At 30.2% G+C, this 7242-nt stretch overlaps 1 protein-coding gene across 4 annotated transcripts in view; it reads left to right on the forward strand.

The window, feature by feature from the left end:
* The window catches only part of CPSF6 (cleavage and polyadenylation specific factor 6, 68kDa), a 26998-nt gene extending 21720 nt beyond the window's left edge, over positions 1-5278 (forward strand). For 2 of the 4 annotated variants that reach the window (XM_012642061.1, XM_012642063.1), the window contains one exon: positions 4854-5278. The gene's annotated coding sequence lies outside the window, so the exon portion shown is untranslated. The remainder of the gene's footprint in view (positions 1-4853) is intronic. The other 2 variants (XM_012642062.1, XM_012642064.1) reach the window with 1 other exon arrangement.
* The last annotated feature ends 1964 nt before the right edge of the window (positions 5279-7242 follow it).

Consider the following 7242-nt stretch of genomic DNA (forward strand, 5'->3'; position numbering starts at 1 on the left):
AAAAAAAAAAAAAAAAAAAAAAAATTGAAGATACTTCCATTCATCTCCAAAATTGGATGGTACCCATCAAGCGGCCTCTAAACCAATTTAAACCCAAAGGTAGTTAATGACAATTTTCTTACTGGTTTTGTTAAAACTATTGTAGTCAATCAAGTAAACTCCTTTCAAAAAGTCCATTGTTAATCTTAAATACTTTGAATTCACTAACATTACATTCCAGTAATGGGTACACCTAAATATATCATGACTTGAGTTTCATTACATTCAGACATTAACTATGAATTCCTAACGTGCAAGTACTATTGTTAGACATTTTTTCTTAATCACTGATGTACCATACCAAAATCTCCATGTTTTGTTTGTACATTAATCAAAATTGAGTTGTAATATTGTATGTGCCTTCATCCAAGCAAAATTTTACATAAGCATTTCCAGTGCAAAAAATTCTGTTGTCCTGGACTATTTATTGTACCTTTGCTATACAAAACAGTATTTATTGTGGATGTAGAATAAAGGGGTGGGGACTGGGATTAAATATATTCAAGTGAAAAACTTTTTTAAACAAAAAAAAAAACTAAATGCAAATTTCATCAACATCATAATAAGGTCTGTTGTTGACCTCTTTAGAAGTTTTAATATATGAGTCCTTTTGAGCTTTCATGTAAATCTTAAATGGACTAAATGAAATAAGAGTGACTTGAAAGCTAAAGTGAATGTCAGTAGTAAGTCTTTATACAAATAAAATACTAATGTAATTTATTAAAGTAATGATGAATGGCTAAAGGGGCAAGTTCTTAATTTAACTGGAAACTTAATGATGTTGGCAAGCTGTTAATGTCTGTCCCATCTTAATTTTTTGTGTTTGAATTGTTGGTAATGTTAATTGCATTCTCTCATTTTAAAATGTATGAGTTTTTCTAAAAGCATTCAATATCTAAGTTCAAGTAGATAATATTTTAATTTAAAAAATAACCATTGTAAATTTCAGTATGTAAATACATTGTGCTTCATATTCTGTAATTTCTGCCTCTATTCTCAGACCACTCTGAGCAAAATAAAAGAAGTTCAGTGCTTTAAGATTGTATACTTCTTACAGAAATAATTTCACTTTCGTAGTTGAGTTATTTTCTTTTAGATTGTCTTCTCATTATTTGTTTGGAATAGCCCTACTCAACAAATTTGTGTTGATTGTTTTTCTTTGCATACTGAAACCAAATTATTTTTTAAAATAGTTTTTATTCAGGCTTTCCCTAGTGTGAGATTTTACATATTCCCAAATCATTATCCCATTTGATAAAAATTTTAAGCATTGTATATGGAATCTGGAATAAGTAACGGTATTTTACTGTGTGATTACTTTTTTTCTACCTTAAATATCATGATCTTAGATTGTTATTTTTGCATTGCTTATTCACTTTATAGGTTTGTATTGGGAAAAAAACAAAAAAGCCAAAAGAATTAAAAGTTCTTTTTTATATGTTAAGTTAATGTTTCATCTTCTTAAGAGTTAGTGTTGTTTGAGGCTTACGTGGAAATCAGAGTGTCTTAAATAATATTTAAAAATTATTTCTGCAACTCTTAGGTCATCTGAAAGACTACCTAATAGGTTCCAGCCCTTTGTTTTGTTGTGTTTTCCCATACTTCCTAACTGCTCTGCTTCATCTGGATATACTAGCTCTCATTTCTCTAGCTCTAATTTTCCTAGCTTTTAGTATTATTTACAAAACCTGACTACATAGCTGTCGTAGTTGGTTACAAGAGAGGATAGGAAGTGATCCCTTGAATGGATGTATAGTGTGTTTTGCTCACTGTGGTTTAAGAATATAGTTTTGTTTACAAATGATTAATGTTCCCTGTTAAAAAAAAATTCAATGCCAATGTGAGTCACCTTGCTCTCTCACCTTCATCTCAGTGTTAAATTTACTACCATTGTTTTAATTTGTAAATTAGATCGTTTTGGATAAATAATGTTTTGAATATTTAGTTAGCATTGTTTAAAGAAAACCTAATAACCAAAAAAAGGGGGTAAGGGTGTCATTTATGGTATCCATATTTATGAATTTGCCTGTTATAACTCATAAAGAATTCTGAGTAACAGTTTATTTTGAAATGTCCATTTTGTGAATCTTTTGGGGGCAAAGCTCATTTTTCTTTGACTGTGATGAGGTTTATTTCTACTTATTTAGTGGACTACCTAGAGCAACAATTATGTATATATTTTATAGAGTAATAAAATGCTTTAGTTAAAATGAGGTAAGTACTATGTCCAGAGGTAGAGAGATAACAATATGAAATGTTTTGGCAGGAAGGAACTTTTTGTAAGCATCTGTAATAAACAAAATTGTTTTTGTGTAATATGTTCTAGTCAACACAAGAAGGAAGGAAGTTTGATTTTAAAGAGTTAACTTGTATATAGATAGTTCTCTTGCCCACCTCTTCTCCATTCTTATCACGGAGAAATTATCTGATAGAGAAAAGTGATTTATATTCATTGAGTGCATAATGCATCTCAAATTATATGAGGATTCTTTTAATCAATATGAAAACCTAGAAAAGAGCCCTATCAAATATATATTTGAATCTTAAAAGATGAATTTACCATGAGTTTAAAATGCCAGTGCTAACAAATTTACTTAGATAAGTTTCTAACATAAACACTCATAATTTGAGTTGTTAAGAATGGTTTGATCTTACATTATCTAAAATGCAGGTATTTCTCTGTGTATTGGAATTTTACTTGAGTGCTCACTTTAGTTTACAGACTTTAAAGAGCTGTTGTAGATTCCTTTTGTCTTAGTTGTTTTAATGATTGTTTATACATAGGTCTTCCTTTTATAATTGATAGCTAAAGCAAGTAATTGTGTGGCTTTACCATTACAGATTTGACCAAATGATATTCTGAAAACATGAGCATTGAATGTATTTGTCACTTTTAAGCTTCTTTTTGATATCTTTGTTTATGTAGATGTCTACTTAGACATTTGAGACTATAATATGGAATTGGATTATTGGAAATGGGTTGTATTCAAATTTGCTTCCGTTTGTAAAATTTGTATTTCCAAGTGGATAAATGTAAAGTGTTTAGAAATAGAAATAAAAACTGCTAGACTATCCCCCAGATTTTATATGTCTGTATGGTGAAAATTAGAGATTTATTAATAGTAAAGATCCATCTATATAAAGTATAATCAAGCAAAAGATGAGTGCATTAGTCCTGAATAAAGGTGTGTGTTGTAAATTTCACAAACAGGATTCTTCATATAAAAAGTAGTATAATTCTTCACCGGAGTGATGATGATATAAAGTTGTAGTGTATGTGATGTGTTTTATGGAGGGGTTGAATATTTTTGTTTTGCCTACTGTAACTTTAATTTTTCCCTCTTAATGACCCAATCTCTCCTCTTTATCCCTTCCAGCACAACAAAAAATTTAGGGAAATAGCATTCTTTTGCAGTAAGATTCATGCATTTCCCAATAATTCTTTTTTCAGAATAGAACATAGGCCTTGTCTCTCTTTCAGTTTTGAAAAAGTACATTGCAAGTAGTAAAAATAAAACATTTGAAAGCTGCCGTTTTAGATTTCTTCCATTAAATAATGTCACTAAATAGCTTCATCAACATATCATAAGATGAAGATGCATTAAAAGGTAACATTAGAAATGGCTGAAGTATCTCTTTGAAAAATATGGGCATATAGAAACTATTTAAAAGAGAAAGTCCAGGATTATAACATCTGTTTTTTCCTTTTGCAGTTGTAAATTTTAAGTTTTTACTGCTGGGCAGTGTGATTTTGTATGTGTACTAATGCTCTTAAGATAAAACCTAGTTGGGGAAAAATTTATAATTGCAACAGAAAATTACTCCTAATTACAGAGCAAAATATTTTCCAATTATTTTTATGGCAAAATACCACTAAACATTGTGCCCTTTTGACATTTAAATCACTTTATTATTGAAGTGCTCTCAGAATTTATATTTTCAATATCCTGCATTTCAGTGATCACTTACATTCAAGTTAATTGATGTGAAACTCTACCTGAAGTTTGCATATATGTGTATTCTTGAAATTTTAGTTTATCAACTTTATTCTGTTTCTTTATTTTTCCTTTATGTGAATTTTTAATGAAATTTATCATTGTGGATTCCCATTTAGCTTATTTTTGGTTAGTTTATATACTAAGTTAGATATTTCAATATAGGTGGAACAGAGTGAGAGTAAAGTAAATGTTTTAAATTTGTATCATGTTTAAAGATTTGTACGTGGATGTCGTATTTTAAATGTCCATACTGAGCTATTTATAAATTTTATTAATAAATTTTGTAACATGGAGCACCATTTGATTTATAACAATTGCAGAAGTTCCTGTATGCTGTTAAATAAATACAATTAATTTGTAAAATAATTTATTGCATTTTATATTCAGTTCAGCATTTAATTGTTAAATGAGTTAATATAGAATTGATATGTGGGTAAATGAAAAATATTTACATTAAAATCATCCAAGCATTTTCCGTTTATTTTTGTAGTTTGCATATTTTAGAAAATGACTTATGAATGTTTCCATCATCACAGAAACAGTAGCTGCTATATTTTCATTTGTTTCAGTCATTAAATTTATAAGGCAATAATATCTCAGAAGAAAGAAATCAGTGTCTCAGTTTTAATCATCAGATAAATTGGGAACATTTGTCCACCACAAGGGCAGCTACTGTTTCATTTAATTCTTATTTTGTGTTAGAATAACGTAACCATGAAGTAGATGCACGACTTGTGTATGTATAGTTAAGCCAGCGTTTTTCTGTGTATTATGGGGAATAGCAAAATCTACATCACAAATTTTGACACATTACAGCTGAAGGAAGAGGATCACCTTCCAAGACAAAACAGTCTTCATGGGGGAAAAATGACGCTTGTCCAGCAGTTTGCTTCTTGTGATTGAACTGAACCTGTAAGGATTCATGGATAAAATGAACAGGAATAGATCTGAATAAAGCAAATCTGCATAAATGGTAACCAGTAGCTCTACTTTTATTTTTTATGTTGCTTAACTGTTTTATTTGAAGGAAACCTGTGTGATTTAAAAAGTTATAGCTTTTGCAACTTTATTACTGGTTATATACATTATAATGTGCAAGCAATTGGAAAAAAAAGTCAAGTAAATGCTTGTTTTTATAGTAGTTTGTTCTTGTTAAAAATGTTCATATGATAATGTCTGTAAACAGCACCACTTTGATTACAATAGATGTAGTGTTGTAATAAACTGTTTAATGGGGCTGATGTGTAAAGCTGTTCAAGTTATTTGATGTTTACACCTCAGGGAAAGTCTTGTGTTCAGCAATATCTAAAGATAATGTTACTATGACATTTTTACTGTCCTTTACAAAAGCATTGCAATAGCGTTTTTGGATATGCATCAATCTAATCTTGCGTTCAGTGAATTAAACATACTAATTAAGTGTCACTTGCCCTTGATTTTGATATTAGAATAGGTGATTACATGGATATTTAATATTTCTATATTCTGCTTTTCTAGCTGTTTTTACCTAGTTTAGCTTGTGACTTTGCTGAATGGTATGTAAACTTGTAAAAACTGAAATTTGACAGACATAGCAATCCAGTCAATGTGTTAGGGGTCAAAGAAATGTGAAGTTTTACCATTTTAGTGAAAACCCATACATATTTGCTATGTAATGCAGCTTAATTACAACACAGATGTACTGAGACACTTAATTATGTACTGCTAGCATTGGAAGAAATATTTTGACAATTCTGATTTGATGCTGCAGTTATTTGTTGTTGCATATTGATGGTTTATTTTTGAAGCCATAGGCAGTGTAAATACAGTGTGCAGCAGATACATGTGAGTTAAGAGAGCCTTAGTTTAATTTTTTGCTTGGTATAGATTCTTGAAGAAAGTGATGTTAACATTGGGTTGTATTCTCTAGTATGTGTAATGGGAGATTATAGATGTGCCCTGTGTGCACAGTTTAAGGAATTCTGTGTATATTCATGCAACCTGTTGATTCATGCTAGAGTCACTTAGTTAATCAAAGATTTTTTTTTCAAACCTGCCTTACATATAGGCCCACGTTAAAAGCACCTGGCTAGCATGTGTTCTTAATTGTAAAATTGGAGGCAGTGTCTTGATTAGATATTTTTATAGGAAGGTAATTCTGAATCACTGTTCAGAAATTTGAGTTAAAATTCTTAAGCAAGTTAATTTGTTAATATATTTTTAAGATCTGATTATCTTTGAGAGATCTGATAATACACATTGGTTTTTAAAGTATAGCCAAATTTTAGGACAATGCTTAAAGTATTTAGGTACCCTAGACATTATGTAATGAGCATTTGTAGAAGCCCTCCAGAAATTTCCACTGCCGTTCTTCAGTTTCATCTTGTCTGCTATCAAACTGCTTCTCACAAAATTAGCTGTTTTGAATTATCCATATTACTACCAGCTTTGTTTTAAAATATTTTGTGTTTGGAGTATCTGTGCATGGGATCATTGGTGTTTATCAGAACTGTTTGCTCTCAGAAGTGATTTTTTAAGTGTTTTTATCTTGTTGAAAATGCAGGGGTTTTTTTAACCTTTGAGAGTTGTATTGAAATCAATTTTCTTGTTTTCTGTATAGGTGTTAGTTTTTGTCATTTCTTAGCTTTTTTAATATTTTAAGTACATTGCCCTAATGAGAAGAAGGATGGACATAAATATATTACAAGGGAACTTAGTTAATAGTAAGATTAAAAGGTAAGTAAAATGTCCATGAGAATAAAAATTTCTCTGAACAATTTTAAAATGGAATCACAAAAATCTAACTGCACTTGGACGTGAAGTGAAACTGGAAATTTTGTACTAATTAAATCCTTTATTTACCTTTTCATTTTTTATTCAGTGGAACCCTTTAATTGCTCCTTCTATATCACTGTTCTCCCTGCTTGGCTGTTCTCATTGCATGACTTTTGTTGCAGATAATGTGAGTGTCCTAGATTTGTTTGCTGCTAGTTCATTATTTTAAGTGTTGTCAGAGGGAAATAACTTTTTGGTTTGACCAAGTAATTTTGCAAAGTCCTTCTCTACCTGATAACACATCAATGTACAGCAGTTAAGGTGAAAATTGCAAGCCTTGTTTAATTCTTCATACCCCCTTCTGTTTATAGGCTGATGTTATTTGAAAACTCTTCTTCTTCTTCTTTTTTTAATGTGTGAAAACAATCCAAAGAGAAAAACCCTTGCGCAG

This window comes from Propithecus coquereli, unplaced genomic scaffold (assembly GCF_000956105.1).
Source record: "Propithecus coquereli isolate 6110/MARCELLA unplaced genomic scaffold, Pcoq_1.0 Scaffold172, whole genome shotgun sequence".
Lineage (NCBI taxonomy): Eukaryota > Metazoa > Chordata > Mammalia > Primates > Indriidae > Propithecus > Propithecus coquereli.